The 23,683-nt window shown below is 41.9% G+C and overlaps 1 protein-coding gene across 1 annotated transcript in view; it reads left to right on the plus strand.

Moving 5' to 3' along the window:
* Nucleotides 1–11,399: 11,399 nt before the first annotated feature.
* RABGGTA (Rab geranylgeranyltransferase subunit alpha) overlaps nt 11,400–23,683 on the plus strand; it is a 53,818-nt gene continuing 41,534 nt past the window's right edge. Inside the window, exon 1 of the mRNA XM_075211150.1 lies at nt 11,400–11,500. The gene's annotated coding sequence lies outside the window, so the exon portion shown is untranslated. The remainder of the gene's footprint in view (nt 11,501–23,683) is intronic.

The following is a 23,683-nucleotide window of genomic DNA, read 5'->3' on the forward strand; positions in this document are numbered from 1 at the left end:
CTAAGTGGCGGAGTTGCTAGCCAATATCTAATTTGTAAATATTTATAGAAGTCTCCTCTAGGTAGTTGATATAAGTCACAAAGGTGAGTAAAAGAGGGGAGATTCCCCACTTCAAATAAGTGACCCAGTGTCTGGATTCCTCTAGCTGTCCAAGTCGACAAGTTCAAATCTACAATCTGTTTAACCAATCCCTCAGTATCCCTACACAGTCGGTCCCATATTGTTAGGGCATCTCTAGTGAGAACCGGCAAGCTGTTAGCAGAGGGTCTCCATTCCCTGGGCACCCACAGGAGATCTACCAGGGGGAAATCAGTATTGCAATCTGACTCCAGGTCCATCCATGGCTTCTCACACCTAGGAAGATACCAATCTATCACCTGGGATAGCAGACATGCTTCATGATAATTTCTCAGGTTGGGAAGAGCCAAACCCCCTTGAAATTTCCCACGGGTCATACGTTGCATTGCCATACGTGGAGGCTTAGCTCTCCATATATACGACTTCATAATAGAAATTGGCTTACTCATCAGGCACCCAGGAAGGCAGAACGGCAACATGAGGAACAGGTACATTAGTTTTGTGAGGAGCTTCATTTTGAATGCTGAGATTCTGCCCAACCAGGAGACTTCGTAGCACATCCATGTAGTTGTTAGTGATATCAGTTGGGCTTGAAGTAAAGAGAATTTTTTTTTATCAATGACTGTATCCAACTGTGGAGTTAACTGAATACCGAGGTACGATAGCTCAGTAGCTTTCCATGTGTACTTAAATTTTTCTTTCAAGCTCTGCAATCTATCAATATTAATTGGAAGTGACTCTGTTTTAGAGGTGTTACGTTTATAAAAAGAGGCCCTGCTAAACTGGGAAAATACATTATGAATCACTGGCAGTGAGGTCTCCAGGTCTGTAACAAACAACACGACGTCGTCAGCAAACAGACATAATTTATGAGCCACTCCGCCAAAACCACACCTCTACATTTCTGCTCCGACCTCACCCACGCAGCCAATGGTTCTATCACTAGGAGGTATATTAGGGGGGACAGGGGGCACCCCTGACGTGTACCATCAGAGATGCAAAAATTTGAGACAGGAACCAATCACTAAATACCCTTGCTGTAGGATTAGAATAAGGTGCCAAAATGGCTTTCAGAACATCCCCCAATAAACCCAAACTGTTCGAGAACCACTTTCATATAAGGCCAATGCAGTCTGCCGAACGCTTTTTCAGTGTCCAATGAAAGCAAGAGCATAGCTTCTTTAGTTTTATGGGTCTGTTCTAGAAGATGAAAAATACATCTCAAATTGTCCAGGGCCTGTCTGCCTATTACGAAACCCATTTGATCCATATGGATCAATTTAGGTATAACCAACGAAAGCCTATTAGCTATGAGTTTCGCAAAAATCTTACCATCTGTATTTAATAAGGCTATGGGCCGGTAGTTCTTACAATCCAAGGGGTCTTTCCCAGGTTTAGGAATTATTATAAATGTGAGATTCCAACATCTCGGATGGAAAACTTCCCAGTTCAGTGCCAGTATAGTTAAGTTTTTCTAGTATGGGTAACAGTTCCTCATGAAAGGAACTAAAAACTTTATTTATGGAACCATCTGGACCTGGCGCTTTAACCCTGGGGAGCTGTTTAATAACCTGTCTAATTTCTTCCTGGAACCATGGGGCATTCAATACTTCTCTAGTGGCGGGGTCTATAGAAGGGAAGGGGAGTCCCTCCAGAAAGGAGAAAGCATCACCCATACTCAGATAGTGTATAGAAGGATCAGCCTGCAAATTATATAAGCTTGCATAAAAGGACGGAAAGATGTCTACTATCCCCTTCGGGTTGGAGCATTCGGAACCCTTAGGGTCTATAATTGATTTAATCCGGTTGCGAGCCTGCACTCCCCTTAATTTCCTTGCCAACAGCCCAACTGCTCTGTTCCCCGCCACATAAAACTTTTGGCGTAGTTTTGAAAGAGCAACAAAGGTGCGAACCATAAACAATTTTTGCAGTTCTGCTTTAACTAAGGAGATCTCAGTGCTCATAGTCTTAGAAGGGTTCTTTTTGTTCTCAGTTTGCAAAATTTTAAGCTTCGATTCTAACTCCAATTGCTGATGCAAGTTTGCTCTGCGCAATCTGGAGGCCATCTGGATTATCGTCCCCCTAACTATTGCTTTGAGAGCACACCAATATGTGAAGATAGAGGTATTTTTAGGATCATTAGTTTGTACATATGAGCAAAGAGACTCTTTAATTGCCAGCTTCAATTGTAAAGAAGACAGCAGATGGTCAGGCAAACGCCATGGTCTTAACGGAGGAGGCGGGCCAGTGGGCCTCCACGTCCAACCACTGGTGAATGGTCCGACCATATCATGGGAAGGATTTTAACTCTATGAGTGTTCTGTAATACCCACTTATCTGCAAGAATAAGGTCGATCCGGGAATATGTATTGTGGACTGATGAAAAGTAAGTAAAATCTCTTGCGTTAGGATTAGCAACCCTCCATATATCATGCAAACCATGCTCTGCCAAGAGTTCTTCCAAAGATCAATGAGGAATGGGCAAATAAATAAGGCAATGTACTAGATTTAACTGATTTATGAAAACCTTGGATCAACCACTAGGTTAAAATCTCCCATTATGATTACGCTACCTCTTTTGACTTTATCGACTATGGCCAGTGTGTATTTCAGGAACAGTATCTGTCTAGAGTTGGGGGCATATAATGACACCAGTGTGACCCACTTCCCTTCCAATTGGCCAATAACAATCAGGAATCTACCATTCTTGTCTTCCACTTTCGTGGAGAATTGGAAGGGCATTTAGAGCTGTACCCCACATTTTTTATGAGGACCATTATCGGTAACAATTAGGATATTGGTAATTTCTAAAAACTGGGGGGGGGGGCTTTAGAAGCAAAATGGATTTCTTGGAGGGCCACAGTGTCAGCCTTGGGCTTATGAAAGGAGGTTAATGCCATTCTCCGCTTGTTGGGGGAATTTAGGCCTCTGGCGTTCAATGATAAGAAGTTAACCATCTTTAAAGAGTGAGGACCAAATATGACTCAGAGTATTACAGGTTAAATGCCTACAAGAGACAAAAAAAATACATAGAGCTAGAGATGTTGTGTTACAGGGAAAGGGGGGGGAGGCAATAAAGGGAGGGGAGGAGGGGCACCTGTGGCTCCCCTCCAGGGGTAGGGAAACAAAAATAACCCTATATATAGGCTTAAAGCTTTTGCCGGAAAGAACAAGAGTCGGCAAAATACCTAAAGCGGGGTGCATGGCCAGGGCCACCCCACAAGACAACCCACATGCAAACTCTCAGAAACCAAAACTAAGATAAACATGAGTACAGAACTTGAATGAAAACCTGTAAAGGCAAAACGTTTTCAACCCATTTTAATGGCAGTAAAATTGGCCAATACGAGAAAGTCCCCATAGTAGCCAATTAACAGAACCACAAGATGTGACCTGAATAACCTGATGAACCCAAATCAGCTTAATTTAACAACCAGCAGCCTGGTAACCAAACCCAGACTGGCTTAATATATGCAGACTTAACCACGACCGATGAATAACCCTCTCCTGTGCCTCAATATATAGAAAACAGATACATACATGCATCCTCCAGATTATGTCGATAAAACCTTTTAACAAGACAAATGAAATATCTAAACAAATAATTGTATACATTCTTTTCCTGGGATCAGCTTAAACAGTGTGAAGCGCTGAAGAGGAACAGAGGGAGTAAAAGGAGGGGAAGGGGAAAGGGGATTGGAAAGGGAAAAGAGGTACAGCAGTGTACAAGACTCCTCGGAAACCAAATAATGCGAACTATATAACTTTCCACATAAGTTCAGCAAGTCTTAAATGAGACAGCAAATCATATCCAAACTGGGTATATGGTGGTTCATACTTGCAACTTTTCATAGCAGTAACTCAGAGGAATGTAGAAGAGTGAAAGTAGAGACCTTGAAAGTTATGCGGTAGTAGCCTTGCCTTTATGCAGACTGTGTTTCCTGGATGAAGAGTCAGTCAGGACCAAAGCCAGTCGTAACTTGTGAATCCAAGCCTCTCATACTAAGATGTCGCCTCTCGGATTTCGGAACTTCCCTGTGTAGACCAGTCCTTCTTAATATGAGCTCTAGATTTGGGGTCAGGTTTAGGGGTCTGGATACTCCAGGTCACCAGAAGCTTAGTACCTGCTTCCACCAAAGAAATGACACGTAGAACACTGTTCCGATGGACAAGAAGCTTTACTGGGAAACCCCATCTATACGGGATATTGTTATCTCTCAAAAGCTTTGTTACCGGATGAAATGAGCGGCGTTTTGTGACTGTAGCTTGAGAAAGGTCTGGTAACAGTTGATAACCCTGTAAAGGGCCTGAGTCGTCCGTCTCTCTAGCCGCCCGCAGGATGCGTTCTTTAATGTGGAAGAAATGGATGCGTAATAAAGTATCTAGGTAGGGTATCAGACGTGTTCCTTCCCCTGGGTAAACGATGAATGCGATCAATAAGTAGCTCCTTCATAGATGCTGCTGGTAGAAGCTTCTGGAAAAGATTGGTAGCAAAAGAGTAAAGTTCTGCATTCGAAACTTGATCTGGGATTCCCCGAATTTTAAATTTTTTTAGGCGAGATCTGTCTTCTAAATCTGTCATTTTAACTCTAGGGCTGCATCTTAAAACAAAAGCATTGGGGCCATCTCCTACAGATAGGAGGTTATAGTGGAGTGATAAAATGGCCTCCTCAGGACGACTGGAGAAAGCAGGTAGGTAACGTAGGGGCTGTATCCAACCCACCACATATAGTGGTCCTCCTGCACTGACCTGGCTCCTTTGTGCCTGATGGTAAAAGCCACTCCGATTTCCCCCCTGACACTTGCTCCGGCAGTCCGCTGCGTGTGGGTAGTGATGGCCGGAAGTTCGGCCAGACTGTCGGCCCAGCACTTCCAGTTTAGCACTTTACAGTATCCGCGATGTTTCAACTCACCAGCCGATCAAGCATTGCAGGGGGTCTCCTGCGTATCAAGTAGGCAGTGGAGGTGATCGTCGGGTCTTCACGGGCCCGGTCCCGACAGTTATCCACGCTCCGGCAATTAGATTACCAGTTCCTATTCCTTCTTCGGGCGCAGACCACTCACACCACCGTGAGTAGTGTGCCCTCTATTTCAGTGCTGTTTCAGAGCCCTCAAAAAGATTTTAAGTCTCGATGGCCGCCAATAATACAGCCGTACGTGTAGAGCAGCCAGAATCTCCGTCCTGCTTGAATGGCTGCCAGATCACGCCCCCCAAACACTACAATTTTTTTTATTGTATGTTACAATATGTATTTAAAGTATAAACATGTTATGCTAGTAATAAGAAGTTATTTTAGAGCCCACCCATCACTACCTTTTCTAGTAGGCTCCTTATACCCCCTCTGATACTGGGTTTGAGTGGTTTGCAAATTATAAACCAGAAGGATGTCATATCTTTATGACATATTTTCACTTTTTCATGAAAATTTTATTACGTGTGAACTAACAAGCAGTATCTTGTTACTTTTTTCCTTCTGTGTCACCTTAAATAAGCTACCAATTTGAGCTTTCCAGTGGATACTTTTCCGATTTTTCTGTATTTGTATCCTGCTCTATTTGTATCCAGACAGGAGTTCTTCACAAAACAAAAACATGTTAGACAATTTATTAAAAGTATGCCATCACTAAAATAAGTCACATACATCTAAGTAATCATGCTTTACTGTCCTGTTTTACTTTGTAAGAGTAGCTATAAAAAAAAAAAACATATGTTACTCAAAAAACCCAGAAATTGCCAACTCACATATGTCACTATGATTTGGGACCATGTCACACAGACCCCAGTGAAGGATGGTCATCATTTAGCAAGCTCCCCCTCACTGAGCAAAAAAAAAATACAGTACACAGAGACAGGTGCCACTGCAACAGAGAAGTAATGTCATTGCTAGAATCTAAGTTTTTTGCTCCAAGTAAACACTAGCAAATCTGAGTTCACTAGAAAAATAAATCTTTGGATGAACCAGTACTCTACAACAGCAGCCTCTGTCAGTGCCTCTCTAACGTTTAATTCTCCTATCATCAATGGCAGGAGAATTCTAAAATACAGCGCTTCCAAGGCATATGGGCTTGTAATGTGACCAGAGAACTGACCAATTTTTGATCTGGACACATAATAAGCTGCTAAGTACATAAGATCTAAGAAGTTTGGGAGCACCCGGCTGGGGGCCGTAAGAGAAGGCTCGACAGGCCGCCTGTTGCCGACTGCTTGTCTTGGGAGTAGGACCACTGCTGGTCTCAAATCTGGGATGTGGGAAGGAGTTTGTTATTATAAAGTGTTTTGGCTGACATCAATTTTAATTGAGAACATATATTTCATTTTGTCCATGGACTATTCAACTAAAGGTCATCAGTATGAATTTTAGAGTGTAATACAGTAGGGCCACTGGAGATTAGAAGTTGATTTTGGTATAAGCAATATTTTAGCATTAAACACAGCTAGAAAACAAAGCACTGTCCTTTCAACTACAGGAAACCAAATGACTGGATATCCTCTGTACACACCACAAAAAATACAAAGTAATAAATGATAAAGACTTAAACAGAATGAATATGGTTATGAATATAAAAATAGCAGTCCAGAAGCAATACAGTGAGTAATGGCATACAATCAAGTGTTTAAGGAAACAACTTTAGAGCCAGACAAGTATGGCTCAAAGATATAGGAGAGTAGATGATAAAGCCTAGGTAGTGTTGCATAAAGAAGCAACCACAGTATGCCAGTAAAGGGCGTGTCATGCAGGTAAAAAGTAAATACAAAGTTCATTGCCATTAGGTGTTCCAGTCAGCTAAGTATTGAGCCCTAGGTAGGTAGTACAAGTAACTGCTGCCATCTAGTGACAACAGAAAATAATGCAGAATCCTGACAGGCAACAGGACACTGTATTATGAAAGACTGCTGAAAAGGCGGTTTCATGTATACCACAGAAGAAAAAACAGTTATCAAAACAAGATGTCAGGGAGACGAGATCCACAGAGAATGGCACTGAACAAATAAGCAGGTATGACAAGTGTCAGCACTGACGGAGGGTGTATTGGTAATAGGTGGAGATACCACCTGGTCCATACACCCAGAACTTGACATCTAATGAGGTATGGAAGTGAAGAGGGGCAAATAAGAGCAGAGGAGTGAAAAACGTTAGCCATAACAAAGGAGTGTGGACGGGGGTGGAGTGAGTAATGCAAGGGGTAGGGCACACAAGGCAAGTACTGGAAGGTGCAGTGGTCAAACTGAGTAGAAAGTAGAGATGAGCGGGTCCAGATTTGGCAAATCAGAACACCCCCGAACAGTGCCGATCCGAGCCTGATCCGAGCACTGTTCGGGTATTCCCGCCGATCGCAAAACTCAGAACGAGGCAAAACCTCATCATCCCGCCGTCGGATCTCGCGAGATCCGGATTCATATTATTCCCCCGCTTGCCGCCTCCATCTTCACTCGGGCATTGGAGGGAAGAGGGAGGGTGTGTTAGTGGTGTCCTCTGTCCTGCTCATTAGTGGTGCTGTCCTGTGCTCTGTCCTGCTCAGTCCAGTGGTGGTGTCCTGTGCTCTGTCCTGCTCAGCCCAGTGGTGCTGTCCTGTGCTCTGTCCTGCTCAGTCCAGTGGTGCTGTCCTGCTCAGTCCAGTGGTGCTGTCCTGCTCAGTCCAGTGGTGCTGTCCTGTGCTCTGTCCTGCTCAGTCCAGTGGTGGTGTCCTGTGCTCTGTCCTGCTCAGTCCTGTGCTCTGTCCTGCTCAGTCCAGTGGTGGTGCTGCCGTAATTCCAGTGGTGCTGTCCTGTGTCCAGTCCAGTGGTACAGCCATTTAAATCCAGTGGTGCTGTCCTGTGCTGTGCTGCTGTATAAGTCCACTGATCCTGCCGTATAAGTCCAGTGGTACTGCTATATAAGTTCACTGATCCTGCCGTATAAGTCCAGTGGTACTGCTATATAAGTCCACTGATCCTGCCGTATAAGTCCAGTGGTACTGATGTTTAAGTCCACTGATCCTGCCGAATAAGTCCAGTGGTACTGCTATATAAGTTCACTGATCCTGCCGTATAAGTCCAGTGGTACTGCTGTTTAAGTCCACTGATCCTGCCATATAAGTCCAGTGGTACTGCTGTTTAAGTCCACTGATCCTGCCGTATAAGTCCAGTGGTACTGCTGTATAACTCCAGTCCAGTGGTACTCTCCTGTGCCGCATATAATTTTTAAAGCCTTTGCCGAGTGTGTGTGGTTTAGGGGTACGCTCTCTTGTGCTGCATAAAATGGAGAACAAAAATTTGGAGGATAAAGTAGGGAAAGATCAAGAACCACTTCCTCCTAATGCTGAAGCTGCTGCCACTAGTCATGACATAGACGATGAAATGGCATCAACGTCGTCTGCCAAGGCTGATGCCCAATGTGATAGTAGAGGGCATGTAAAATCCAAAAAGCCAAAGTTCACTAAAATGATCAAAAAAAAGAAATTAAATCTGAGGAGAAACGTAAACTTGCCAATAATAGCGTAGGAGTGAAAAAAAAAAAAAAATCTGGATTTTTGCAGTTTTTATGCTTTTTTTAAAAAAAAATCAGAACCCAAAACCTTGAGGGGGGTGTTTTGGCAAAACCCATTAGAACCCAAAACCTGAAGGTAATCAGAACCCAAAACCCAAAACGTAAAAAAGTGGCCGGTGCACATCCCTAGTAGAAAGGCACAGACTACCTCTTTGCAAACGTAAGAGGCATAGGGGCACATTTATCAACAGCCACATAAAATGAAAAATAGTTTTCAATCCTTATCGCATTGATAAGAATTTAACTATTTCTCAAATTTATTAAAAAATCTCCACAGGAGCAGCAGTCACGAAAAAATGCTGTTCCTGTTAAGTTAAAAACTTGCCTTTTCACTGTCTCATTCCCAAAGCTGCTGTGCGATCCATAGAAGTCTTGTGCGCATGCTCCGTCTGAAAACTTCTCTGCACTTCACTGTTGCAGAGAGCGGTGTGTGACAGGAAGGGATCCATGTGATCCCTCTACACATGCGCTGTAAAGCTCTGCTCTTTGGACATCAGTCTGAGCTGGCGCACATTACCGTATGTGTTAAACCATTTCTATTCATTGTTAAATTGCATAGACATCTATGGGGACTGCTATGTATTACGAAAAAAAAAGTGCAAAGCACTGTTGATAGATGAGGCAAATACTTCAATTGGCGTCTATTGCCCGAAAACTGCTGGTTTCAGGGAATAGACGCCAATTGAAGGTTTAATAAATAGGCCCCATAATGAGCCAATACAGGCCTCTTAGTTAAACTATATGGTGATATGTGGCTATATTGTGGCATTTTATGTCTGGGCATGGTGAAGTACTGTACCATTTTATGCACAGTATTTACTTTTTTGACATATCTCACTAGTTAAACGTTAATGACTGGAGGAGTTTCCCCACAATGACTAGACCACTTTTACATTAAAGATGCATGGCTTTTACTGGTAATAAATGTTCTACTTTTTAATCTATTCAAGCTCATTTTATAATAATTCTCAGGAACAAATAGGGTTCTTTTCAGAACATATTGCAATAAATATATTCAGATTTTAGGGACTATATAAAAATTGACAAAAAATGAATTTCTTATAACGTACTAAATGTATGATAGAGTGCGTCTATATATTATTATAGTATGTGCTATAGAACTTTGTAGTATTTACAGCTGTGTATAGTAAGGTGCGTTTTTATAATATGTATTGGAAAATCTGCATAAGGTGCATAGCAGTACTAGTGAACAGAAGGCTATTTGATCTTTCCTAACAAAATCTAAGTGTTTCTCTTTGTCAATAGACAAAATTAGAAGGTATAGCTACAGCAGTAAGTGTCATGGAACACCTGGGACTTCATATTAATTTCAAGCCTTAAACTTTTGGGATATTATTTTTAGTTGTCGAAATCTTCAGTATAAAAGGTAGCACATAGAACAGTGATGGCTAACCTGTGACACTCCAGGTGTTGTGAAACTACAAGCCCCAGCATGCTTTATCAGTAGATAACTAGCTGATAACTGGCAAAACATGCTAGGGGCTAGATTTACTAAGCTGCGGGTTTGAAAAAGTGGGGATGTTGCCTATAGCAACCAATCAGATTCTAGCTGTCATTTTGTAGACGGTACTAAATAAATGAAAGCTAGAATCTGATTGGTTGCTATAGGCAAAATCCCCACTTTTTCAAACCCGCAGCTTAGTAAATCTAGCCCTAGGTCTTGTAGTTTTAGAACACCTGGAGTGTCACAGGTTAGCCATCACTGACATAGCATGTATGTGTATCATTTTGTTAATGATCTAATTAATTTGCTAAATGTCCAATTCTGCAAAACATGTAGGCATCATTGGGCTTGTTAATGCAGTCAGAAAACAATAGCGTACACACAGGCGGATAGTGGTCACCTGCCGACTGTATTTACCAACATGGCCAATAATGATCCAATCAATTTTAGGCATAGCAGTTGTCTTTAACCCTCGTCTCAGTGATGGGAATGCATGTCTAACATGGTGATTTCAATTGCTTTACATACAATTTCCCTAATGGGATAAAACAGGGAAAGTAGATATGTGCCATATTTCCACATATGCAAATATCTTGTTTTATGTCAAACTAAAAATACCCCCCATCTACAACCTGCTGCCCATACACTTTTGTTTCCTTCCATTGCATCTTTTTTTATCATCTATTCCTTCAATTATCTATATTTATTTCATCAGTAATTATTTTTATTTAATAGAAAAGAAAATGATCAAAAAAAAATGTGCAGAAAACAATTCAGTAGTAAAGGTCACTACTTGGATAGGAATTCCGAAGGAAAAGTATAACTAAAAGTGGCCAAGTGGACTAAAATTCAGGTCTCCTGTCAGATAATAAAGTCTAATGTTGAATACCCAACAGGCCTAAAATGATATTATCACTTTATCTGCACATATATGCATATATATAGTCAAATATAACCAAATATCTCTAAATGAAAAATAAATAGTGGTATTGCTAAATAAACATGAAGTCTAGCTAAATGTATTACATGCACAATGAATTGCCATCTATCAGATGACACCCCCAAATGCATGTACATTTATTTCACCTCACTGGTTTTAAGGCCAATCCACTCTCTTCTAACTACAAGGCTGAATCTGAAAATACTTCTACTAGCACCAGACACTTAGCCAACCAGTCTCATGCCATAAACTCCACAGAACTCATAGATGTCCCATCTTGTCCATCACCCTCATAGAGAAGGTTATCTATCGCAGTCCTTCGGGTGACCAATCACAGCTCTTCTCTCATATTCCGTTGCAGTCTAAGAGGCTAGCAGCTGCGATACGATTGGTGGGTTGGCCGTGTGGGAGGTGGAGTCTATCAGTAGTGGAAGTGTTGGTGCCCTACTTCCGGTATAGCACAGGTCCTGAGCCGGCTCTTACTCACAGGTATGCGGCGCCCACACTCAGTGTCTGTGCTTATTATGTGCTAGTATCACTCTACATAGCATGGCTGGAAGGCTGCTGGTAAGGGAAAATGCAGGGAGCATCAGGCTCAAGCAATATCTGCCTACAGCATGTGCCACAGTCATGTGTTATCATAAGTCCTGCTCACTGGTATATGGCAGCGGCATCTGTCTGTTACACATTAAACTCAATGTTTTGGATGTGTAATGTGTATATTATAGTCAGAGCCGTAACTAGGGTGGTGCGGGCGGTGCCGTCGCCCAGGGCGCAAGCCCGAGAGGGCGCAGCAGCCGCCCGCTACTCTCCCCTTTGTGGCACATTAAAAGGGAAAAAAAAAATAATATTTTTTTTTGGCCCCTCCCCCGACTCGCGGCACCCCCCCGCGACTCGTGCGGGGGGGGGGGGGGTGTAGAGTAAGAAGGGAGGGAGGTTGGCACTTGAGCGGGGGGGGGGTAGGTGGTGATGGAAGGATCAAATCCTATTGCTGACTGGGAGAGAGCTATGCGTCCATCTGTGATGACATCACCGCAGCTGCAGATCCAATGTGACAGCGCAGGGGGGTGGGATGAGTGGAGGACAGCTCCTCTGACTTCCTGACTGACTCACATGAAGAAGTTGTGCAGTAAATAGCAGGTATTTTAACACTCACAGAATCACATATTCACTAGCACCATATGTACACTATAAATGCAGATTATATACAAACCTCTACTTCCTCTCTGAATATCCAGTGTCAGCCTAAGTAATCACTTGATAAGTGAAGAAAAAAAAAACCCCCAATATTGTCACTACACAAACTGTTGCAGATACAGACTTTTATGCTCTCTCTACCTCAATAAAATAATTGTTAGTCCTGTACTTCAACATATAGTTGATGAGTAAACACACAGGGCGCACTCATACAGGGGCAGACACACAGGGCGCACTCATACAGGGGCAGACACACAGGGCGCACTCATACAGGGGCAGACACACAGGGCGGCACTCATACAGGGGCAGACACACAGGGCGGCACTCATACAGGGGCAGACACACAGGGCGCACTCATACAGGGGCAGACACACAGGGCGGCACTCATACAGGGGCAGACACACAGGGCGGCACTCATACAGGGGCAGACACACAGGGCGCACTCATACAGGGGCAGACACACAGGGCGGCACTCATACAGGGGCAGACACACAGGGCGGCACTCATACAGGGGCAGACACACAGGGGGCACTCATACAGGGGCAGACACACAGGGCGGCACTCATACAGGGGCAGACACACAGGGCGCACTCATACAGGGGCAGACACACAGGGCGCACTCATACAGGGGCAGACACACAGGGCGCACTCATACAGGGGCAGACACACAGGGCGCACTCATACAGGGGCAGACACACAGGGCGCACTCATACAGGGGCAGACACACAGGGCGCACTCATACAGGGGCAGACACACAGGGCGGCACTCATACCAGGGGCAGACACACAGGGCGGCACTCATACAGGGGCAGACACACAGGGCGGCACTCATACAGGGGCAGACACACAGGGCGGCACTCATACCAGGGGCAGACACACAGGGCACTTTATATAGTGTCATTAAGATGCTCTCTGTATTGCAGACACAAGAATGCCCTCTGCATTGTATGGCTGACATAAGAATGCTCTCTCTATTGCATGACGTTTGCTAGTATACTCTTTGCATTGTATGATGGTCACTAGAATTCACTTATGTATTGTATGGCGGTCACTAGGATGCTCTTTGTATTGTATGGCGATCCCTAGGATGATGTTTATTTTGTATGGCGGTCACTAGGAGGCTGTTTATATTGTATTTGTATCACTAATACTGGCTAAATTATCATGCAGAACAGTATAAACCTTGCAATTCAATATGTATGATGCATCCATGGGAGTATTTTAATTTAATCTGAAAAAGAAAAATGTTTTAATTGTTCATGCTTGTGTGTATAAGTAATCACAGTTTTATTTAAAAGTATGTGGTTTTTATCTTTGAAATCCCTAACTCCAAGAAGAGGGGATTGGGAGGAATAGAGGACATTGGGAGGTTGGAACCTCTTCTTCGGGGTTAAGGCACACACCAGCATGGTTTCGACATGCTACAGTTTTGCATACAGGTATGCAGAAGCAGTGTGATTTACTTTTTATTTTCTTTAATTTGATATTGTTACTGAGACTTTTTGATCCGGTGGGTGACCCAACTATTATTACATTAATGCTAACCCTGTGAACTCCCTGCTGCTGGATTAAGCTGCTCCACTTACATAACTAATGTGTATACACCATCCACTGGTGTGTTGACTGTCTACTTGTGACTGCTCCACCTACATGTGCAATGCTTTGCCTACTTGTGTGTTAGCTTCGTCAACTGTGATAGACGGACTCTGCTTACCATAGCGTATTGCATTTGCCTTGTATAAAAACCAATGTGGCTCGAGCTAATGGAGTGCTAACTCCGCCTACAATTTGCCCCGCCTACCATTTATTGGTCCCGCCTACATGAGGCCACTTTCAGAATTTTTCCAGGGCCACTTTAAGTTCCCAATCCGCCCCTGGTATTATGTGTGTGTGAGGGGCCACTGTGTGTGTGTGTGTGTGTATTATGTGTGTGTGAGGGGCCACTGTGTGTGTGTGTATTATGTGTATGTGAGGGGCCACTGTGTGTGTGTGTGAGGGGCCACTGTGTGTGTGAAGGGGGGGGGGCAAACCAATATCTTGCCTAGGGCCCCATGAGGTGTAAATCCGGCTCTGATAGATATATATATCATGCATTTGCAAATATGTGTAGCAGAATTCTTTAAAGTGCTAGCCACACCCCCACATTAGGTTGGCCACACCCACTTGGCAAATGTCACTCCCACTTTGATGGGGGGCGCCGGTGCCCTGTCTCGCCCAGGGCACTGAAATGTCTAGTTACGGCACTGATTATAGTATACTGTACAGAAAGTAACTGTTATATGTGAAATGTTGATCAATGACAGTTGATGATTTTATTGTTGCATTTCTGAATATATTTGTCAATACTGAATAGGTTTCTCTTGCTCTAACTTGTAGGCATTTGAGGAACACTGGGATTTAGTAAACAGTTGGGGAAAATCCTCAAAGTATATTCGACTCCCATTTTGACTACATGACAGGGTTAATTGGGTGACACCCAGTTTGCATAGGACCATTTAAATTCATGTTGTATATGGAATCAATTATCATGTGGCTGGGTACCTTTCATTTCAGAATGGTCTTTATTATAGATTTTTTTTATGTCATTATAATCGGCAGAATTATTTTCACTTTGTTTAAGAAAAAGCAAAAGGTAAGATTATTAAACTAATGTTGGTATGTGATTTACACAAACATGATATTTTCAACTTGTATTGTGATTAATTTCACGTTTACAAAGCTAATGGGCCTTACACAAAGTTTCAGAGTTATCTTAATAGCTCTTATATCATAATATAAGGCCTTTTCTGACAATTACTACAGTTTAATCAAAACATTTACTTTAGCCATCATTGTCCTTGTTTACATTTTTCTCCTCACATTTAGGATTAAAAGGGTGGAGATTTGAAAGTAGGAACTCGGGAGGAGGTGAAAATAAAAATAGTGTGCAATATAGTGTAGACAGGTAACTGGGCTTAGTCTAGGGAAATGGGGGGTACGTTTGAAGAGGTAATATATCTAATGTATAGTAACAGATGCTAGATGTCATCCTGAGAAAAAGACGAACTAGAATGATGTTGGAAGAAAAACTATTAGGTATAGCTGAGACTTGCCTGGATGAAAATCATGACTGGTTAATGAATTTCGAAGGATATAGCATGTTAAGGAAACATAGAAGGGATGAGATTGATGAAGATTATGATAATTTGGAGTCCTTGTTTGCTATAGGTTGCCTAATTGTACTGTTCAATTATTATTGCTAATTCATCATCACCATTTATTTATATAGCTCCAACATTACCACAACGTTGTACAATTGAAAGAGCAGCAAAGAAAACTGTGGTTCTACACATGCGTGATTTGTAACTGTTTATATTTAAACTAGGACCATAAAACTCGGAAAGGAAACTAATTATATCTATTTTAAAACTACCTTTCATAACTAATTGAAGAACCAAGAGAAGGAAGTCTGCTGGCTAGGTTTTATCTAAAATAACATATATGATATCTAATAAATAGGTGAGGCCAATGTTCTCATATGAAAATTTTGGCATTAAGAATTACCCGGGTGGGAACAGTTGTAGTATTTTGCAATAATATTGAAACATTTTGGCGGTTATTGCCCACACCTGCCAGGACTGGTGGTCAGTGGTCTAACACACACTGCTGGCTGCAGTGCTCACATAGTGCCTGTCCTAGTAGGAGAAACAATGCTTTAGTCTATTTTAATAGACTCCCAAGAGCCGGGTGGAAAGTAAAACCAGCCGGGTGGAGCACCTGGGAAATAGTTGCTGGGGAGAACACTGGAGGCGTTTAGAAAATGTCGATCACAACATGGTAACTTTTGACTTGAGTTTAAATCAAATATTTTTAAAATGAACTGCATAATTAATACAATTCAGAAAGGCAAAGCTTAATCAGCTGGGAAAAACATTGACAGTTGTAGACTGATAAACCAAACCACAGAGACCTAATGGGGAATGTTTAAAAATATACTGGAGCAAATACATTCCATGTGGGAACAACATTTCTAAGAATAAAATGCAACCAATACGCTTAAATAAGAAAGAATTGGAGGTATTAAGAAAAAAGAGAGGACATTTAAAACATGTCATTAATACATGGATATGCAAAATATAAAAAAAAAAAAAGGAAATCATGTTAGCAAATATTGAAACTGATAACAGATTGGTAAAGATATTTATTTTTTATTTTTTTTACTTTACTTTTATTTTCTATTCCGACGATTGAAATAGTAGCATGCATTGGATGTGTAACATTTAAACACAGGACAGTCAACATAACAAGATGGTGAGATTGCAGGTCCAATGCAATCAACAGGTACCTAAGAGTGCAAAAGGTATAAGAAAATGCTGGTGTGCATTGAAAGTGAGAACAAAAGGTTAATAATGAGGGAGATGAGGAAAAGGGAACTGAGACCACTGCCCAGGACCCCAGCTAGGCCAGGAAGGAGAAACGCAATAATAGGTGCAAGTTACCATTTTGTTCGCCTGGTGGTGTGGGGGGGGCCTTTTTCGACTGATTTGCTATTAACCATCTAGCCGCACTGAGGATCTGGTGGCCAGTTTGTCAGAGGATTTATCCAGGCCATCAATCTGTAGGCCCAAGAGGAAGGACTATGGGTCTTTAGTGATGTTAGAGTAACATTGGATATGACAGTTGCTATATTGTCCCAAATTTTGGCAATTATTGTCCCAAATTTTGGCAAATTTTTCGACCAGACATGAAGGCAGGAACCCAGTTCACCACAATGCCGCTAACACAGACGTGCCACCCATCCTCTGGAGTCTGGATCATCATCAGCTATTTATAAAGCACCACTAATTCCACATTGCTGTACATTGTACTAAATGCCACCAATAGTACATTTTACAGGGATTTCCTTTGATATGGTTCCTCCTTCCTTGACTGCTAACCATGCATCTTTGTCTGGAGGCCTGCCCAAATACCTTACCCAGCTAATTTCATGTTTAGTGATAGGAGGCTGTTTAGTGTTGTAAAGAGAAATCATATCTTTTGCAAGGGGAGCTTGATAGCAATAAGACTCAAGTAGAGTCAGGGTCTAGCAATGTGTGTCTTGGGAAGGGCCTGAGTCATTAAGGAGAGCAAAGCATAAAAAAGCAGTAACTTTGCAGCTGGTTAAAAACCATATTAGAAGGGGTGGTAAATTTAAAATGCAGGCATAGATTTATAGTTGAAATAGGGCATGTCCTAGATCAACATTACATTTCAGTGTAAAAATAAAGCTATCAAGTATTTGTGTGCTACATTAAAAAGCAGCCAGTATTTAACTTATGTGCATAATAATAAACTAATTTGTACCCTATGGTTTGTCCAGGAACAAACTTACTCCTTTTTTTTTTGCTCTCCTTAATGACTCATCTCCAACAGAGTGCAATTGCCATTGTACCGTTTTGGACCAATGAAAGAAATAGAAAGATTGGCTTGGCTTGCACTTGAAATTGTCCCACAGTCTGTTAAGAGAAGAAGGTGCCGAGATGGTGCTAAAGTTTTTCGTTTGCTTTTTTTTTTTTACAGTGTTCCCAAATTTGCCAGGAAAAGATAACTGTTGGGCCTTTCTCTAGCTAGGACAACCGTGCTTAAGTAGGCGGCCTCCAAAGATATCCATCTGGGAGCAAGATTGGTTGCAAACCAGGTTATTGTCCGGCTCATGTAGGACTTCGGATAGTAAAGGCAGATATCTGGATAGCTTGTCCATTTCAAGTTTATAAAGCTGGCTATCTGGGGTTAATGAATTGGATGAATTATTTGTGTAGTTGGATCAAGATGCATCTGAGCACTTCAATGGGGAGGGTCCTGAAGAGGTAAAGTAGTCAAGGCAGAATATTAACTTTAAGGGCCACAATTTTGTCAAGTCAGGAGATAAACAGCTTCTGCCTTCTGAATACGTCCCATTTAATGGATCTTGAGGGAAATTCTCCTTGTATTGACTGTAATAAATGTGGGTGTAGTATACCCTTAGATTTTTTATTTTATTATGCTTTCATGAACAATTGTAGTTAAGGAGTTCAAGGGTAGGAGGGAGGGAGTTTAGGGGGAGAGCTTCTCTTCTGGAGTAATTCATTTTATACCGATAGGTGGCTATGTAAAGATCAGATCTAGAAAAGGTTAGGGATTTATGTGTGTGATGATGTTAAGGTGAGTAGGACTTCATCAAAAACAAGGGAATTTTGTATTCTTTCAAGCCCACCGAGATACTTTTAATGGCTGGGGACATACAGATTCTTGTAAGCAGGGGCTCAATAACAAGCATGAAAATCAGGTGTGAAAGAGGACACTCCTGTCCTGTGCCAATAGTAATATCAGAGAGTTCTGAACGAACATCATTCGCTGAGACCCTGGCCAAGGTAGAAAAGAGGTCGGATAACCTGCAGGAAGTCTCCCCTGAAGCCGAATTGACGCAAAGTGTTTAGCATAAAGGGACGGCTAATTCTACTGAATACTTTCTCCATGCCGAGAGAAAGCACTAGTATTTTGAGTCTGATTGTGAATATGACTGACAACCTGTCTGCTGCTGTTGTGAACCTGCCTACTGGGGACAAAATCCACCTGGTTGCAGTGTACTAATTTGGGAAGTATTCTTTTCAGCAGTCCACTAGAATTTTTGCATATATTTTATGTGTTCAACCATGAGATTGGGCGGTAGTGGACACAGTTAGATGGGTCTTTGCCCTCTTTTGGAATTACATTTTTGTGAGGCTCTTATGGAAAAGGGTTACCTTTTAAGATACTGTTGGACAAGGAGGTCAGGTAAGGGGTATTTATTTGTTTTATAATTTTTTATGGCATCTGACACTTCTTTTTCTGTGATCTTGGCACCCAGCACTTACAGTAAGCCTGCTGTGAGCTTAGGTAAATGGCATATTAGGTAAATATAACATTCATTAGCATGAATAGCCCACGGAGTTGGAACCAGGGAGGGGAATGGCAAAGACACCAAAAGTGTCAGAGACTGGTCAAATCCACCAGGAGGAGGTAATGTGGAACTGACATCTGCCACGTCAGATAATTACTAGAATTAAGGGGCCAATGTACATTGTGTATGGGTGAACATCTTTGTGTAGGTATAAAAAAAAAAGTATATGTTTAGTAGTGTGGAGCATTAGCTTAGGTAGATAAAAGAATATATTTTGTGTGTGCAATTGAGGGCAAAGGAGTCATTAAATATGATGTCAACCCATTTCAAACATATCATATACAAGTTGCCTCATAGAGGTAGGTGCCCATGATGTGGTAACAGATTCATAAGCCAATTTCTTGAATTGGGGCCCATCAACGGCAGGCCACGCCTGGACAAAGATCTAGAAATAGAGGGAGAGAACATGCAAAAAAAAAAAAAAAATTAATACTTGTATGTTGGCTAAGTTCAGGAAACCTAGCTGTAGGCTGCACTTGTGGCTGTGACATGAGGTGCAAGTCCACATTTGCTGTGATGTAAGAATGAATACTGGAATGTGCCAAAAAGTTCTAAGATGGATTTAAACAAGGGGAACTTAATGTTCAAAGATTCCTTAAGGAGTCTACTTATAAAAACATGTATAGGACATACCAGGAACTGGACTTCTGCCTTGAAAACAGTAGGTAGGGCAACCGAGACTCCAGGGTGGGTGGTGGGCAGATTTGTGGGGCTCTGAAAATTTAGTTTCCCAAGCATGGAAAGAGCCTCGTCAGCGGTTTTTGCCTTCAACATATTGCCCTTTGCTTGAATTTGGAGGGAAAAGGGGAATACCAGTCTATAATTTATTTTATTTTCATGCAGAGTTTGTGTTTTATCCTTCGTCTCTCTCCATTTTAGTAAGGTCGCAGAAGCCAGAGCTCAGCACGCCCACTTACCTTTCCTTTGTAGTAAAGTAGGCTGTATTTGTTCCTATTCTTTGTAGTAAGGTAGGCACATGATTACATCCCTTGGAACCTTTGAATCCTGGGGTCTAGGCAGAAGGGGACAATGGACTCTAATAAGGATTAGCATATTATCCGAAAATTGTTGGCGCTTGTAGATGAAAAAACAGTAGGAGTTAGTCCTCCAACTGGGAGCCTTCACCTGTATCTGGTATATTGAGGATCCTGAGGTTATTTTGCCTACACCGGTTCTATGCATCCTCTTGTTTATTAACCAGTGACTGGAGAAAATTGTTGCAACTTGATGATTTCGTCCTGCAAGTTCTCATGCACATCAAAACTGTTTCCAATATTAACAATACTTCTGTAGATAGGCCGGATACCACTTTGGCTACTTCATATTTGATGATTTGCTTCATGTTTTTCATTTTCCAAGAGTATAGTAGTGTGAAGATCCCGGGTTTATCTGGCGCAAATCTACCCACTTCACACTGGCTGGACACCCACGGGTGTCTTATTATGCCAGGGAAGCCTACCCAGTACCTTCTAGGGTTCGTATAGTCACTCAGGAAAATGCAGTTAGATAAGTACAACAGTACATTTATTGTAATAAAAATAATCACTAGAATATTATATACACGCACAGTAAATAAATGCCAGGCAGGTTCACCACATACTAGCTTAAGGAGTTACAGTCACCTGGCTGTCCTGAATTGCAGAATCCAAATCCATGGATCTCTCTCAGCTGCATATATAGTCTGGTAGAGAAAGGCAACTCTACACCAGACCTTGCACCTTCCAGGAATCAAATCACAGAATGAACATCACCTCCCCCCTGGAGTGGATCCTTATCTAGGGTCAAATTTCCACAGTATTTTCCCTTCCCTGGCAAACCCCTGGGTCTCTCCTTCTTAACCATTGGTGGGTGCTGGACTAGGGGGTTGGAGATGAGCTGTTATTCCACAGTAGCGCCCCTGCGGTTTCGCAGACAGAATGTCTCAGGAAGTCCCGTGGAGGACAGTGTGTTTTAATTGGCCTTCCCACCTCCAAATATCAGATAACAGTTAACCCCTCCTGAATTTAACCCCTTACACTACTACTGTAATGACATAGGGTCCCCAGCTGTTCCATGCTTCCTGTAGAGAAAGAAGGGGGGGGGGGGAGAATGAATGCAACTCCAGCCCCCTGTATCCTGGACACTACCTGATCCTTACCCATAACCCCCCTGGCTTCACTTTAAGGACAATGAATAATGGCTTCACTGCAATATCAACAAAAAGTATACATATTTGCAATGAGCTATAATGTCCCCTTATCCACATGTAATTAGACACTGCTGTTGTACTCTGTTGGCCTGGGGAATAAAGGCAAGGGCTATAAAAAGTACATGCTATAATACACTTTTTGTGAGAAACGAGAGACAGGCTGGTCAAGGTGTTATCAAACGCGTTACATCACAAGTCGCAACATCGTCTTTAGTTGAGATTCGACCCCTAGGGGTGAAACCAGCTGTGCTTTTTGAGATTAATTCGGCTGACCTGATGTAAGGTATCTCACCAATGTCTGTGTGCTAGTTCTTCTTTTTTTTTTTGCACATTTTTGCAGGCTGTGAAGAGAGAGTAGGGTAGAAGGCACAATATCTATGCTAGGTAATATTCCAGGAACAGATGGTGCACACACAGAACTAGAAGAAGAGAATTACATTGTCTTAAAAATTCACAGCAAAGTAGCAGAAATTATTTTTTTTACGTCTGAAAGGTACGTATGAGCTGGTCAGTTCAGGAAGCAGATTATGCAGGAAACGGTCAGAAAATGAGTAGAACACGCATATATAGCTGCAATGTTCTTCACAACGTTGTTGCTGTGTATGTTTTCTGGTACTATGGTACCTTAGCATCGCAGATTTCTCCTCGCACCCCTATAGGGGTCAAAGAGAAATCTGCAATTTTATATCCCTGCGGAGTTCCTTTGCAACCATTGCGGAGGCACTCTGCGGCTAACTGAATATGCCACTAAGATTGATTCAGTGATGTGATGTAGAACAGGCAGATGTTACTTTTGTCCAAAGGGGTGCTGTATTACCACAGATGAACACCTGGTGTTAGCAAAGTCACAGTTGCTCACTCAATAGAACCTGTAGCTACATGGCATCCTAATAGTGGAAGTTAACTGCAATGGATGGGGATTTAAGAATTCAACTCGCAGAGCTCAGTGATATGCGACTGTCGCCAATGGCTGCCAGGCCACTACTCCAACCAAACCCTCCCCCACCACAAAAGAGTTTTATTTTTGTTGTTGTATTGATAGTATTGTTCCACTAAATTATAAGCAGGGAACAGTGGTTGTACAAGATGAAGAATAAAGCTGATCTTTTAAATATGTTTTTTGTCTGTATTCACAAAGTAAGAAAACATACCAGTAAATAGGTTGTGTAGTAATAGCCTATACACAACATTAAGGGGCAGATTCAATTAGGCACGATGTCCAGAGGAAACTCGCGGTTGTGCAGTTTCACCGTTTATATGGTAAAGAGTACCACTCACTTTTGCTTGCCCCTCTTTGGGGCACGAGCAAAAATGAGCGATACTTTCACTAAAAAAATGTTTTTTTTTCAGAATTGAATCTGCCCCTATATATTACTTGTCTAACAGGAAGAAGATATGGTTACTCCTAGACTAAAATCAAGACAAAGACCCAGATGACATTCACCTACGTATGCTAAAGGAACTAGGTTAATTCCTTGATTAACCACTGTTTTTTTAATATTATTAGTCAGTGCTTAAAGATTGTCGTAAAACAGATGTGGTACCAGTCTTTAAAGAAGGAATTACTGAAATAAATTGTAGAAAATATTTTGATAACCATGATAGGATCGTTTCATTAAGCACTCACTACTTTTTTATGAAGTTTTACATTTTTGACTGGCTCTTGATTGTGCAATTGATGTAATCTATTTAGATTTTGTGATCGTACTCAATTTCGTTCCACATTAGCCTAGTGAGGGTACTAGGTCTATAGAAAAAGTATGTACATGGGTAGGGAACCGGTGGAGGCATAGAACACAGATGGTAGTTATAAGTAGAGATGCTCGGTTTTCTGAAAACCGAACCCACCCAGACTTAGGGATTCCGAGTAGGCACGCGGGCCGGTTCGGTACTTCCGCACGTCTTCGGATTTGAATCAAGGCAAAATGTCATAGTTGCGTTGTCGGATCTCGCGAGTTTTGGATTCCATAAGTACCTCCCTCCCCAGGAGATCCAGCGCCATTGCTCATACAGAAATAGGGATAGCAATGTTCTTGTCACTTGACAAAAATTGACTGGAAATTAATGTTATTGAGGTTAATAATAATGTAGGAACAAAACAAAAGTCATTAAGGAGAGCAAAGCATAAAAAAGCAGTAACTTTGCAGCTGGTTAAAAACCATATTAGAAGGGGTGGTAAATTTAAAATGCAGGCATAGATTTATAGTTGAAATAGGGCATGTCCTAGATCAACATTACATTTCAGTGTAAAAATAAAGCTATCAAGTATTTGTGTGCTACATTAAAAAGCAGCCAGTATTTAACTTATGTGCATAATAATAAACTAATTTGTACCCTATGGTTTGTCCAGG

The sequence above is a fragment of the Mixophyes fleayi genome, chromosome 1 (genome assembly GCF_038048845.1).
Source record: "Mixophyes fleayi isolate aMixFle1 chromosome 1, aMixFle1.hap1, whole genome shotgun sequence".
Taxonomy (NCBI): domain Eukaryota; kingdom Metazoa; phylum Chordata; class Amphibia; order Anura; family Limnodynastidae; genus Mixophyes; species Mixophyes fleayi.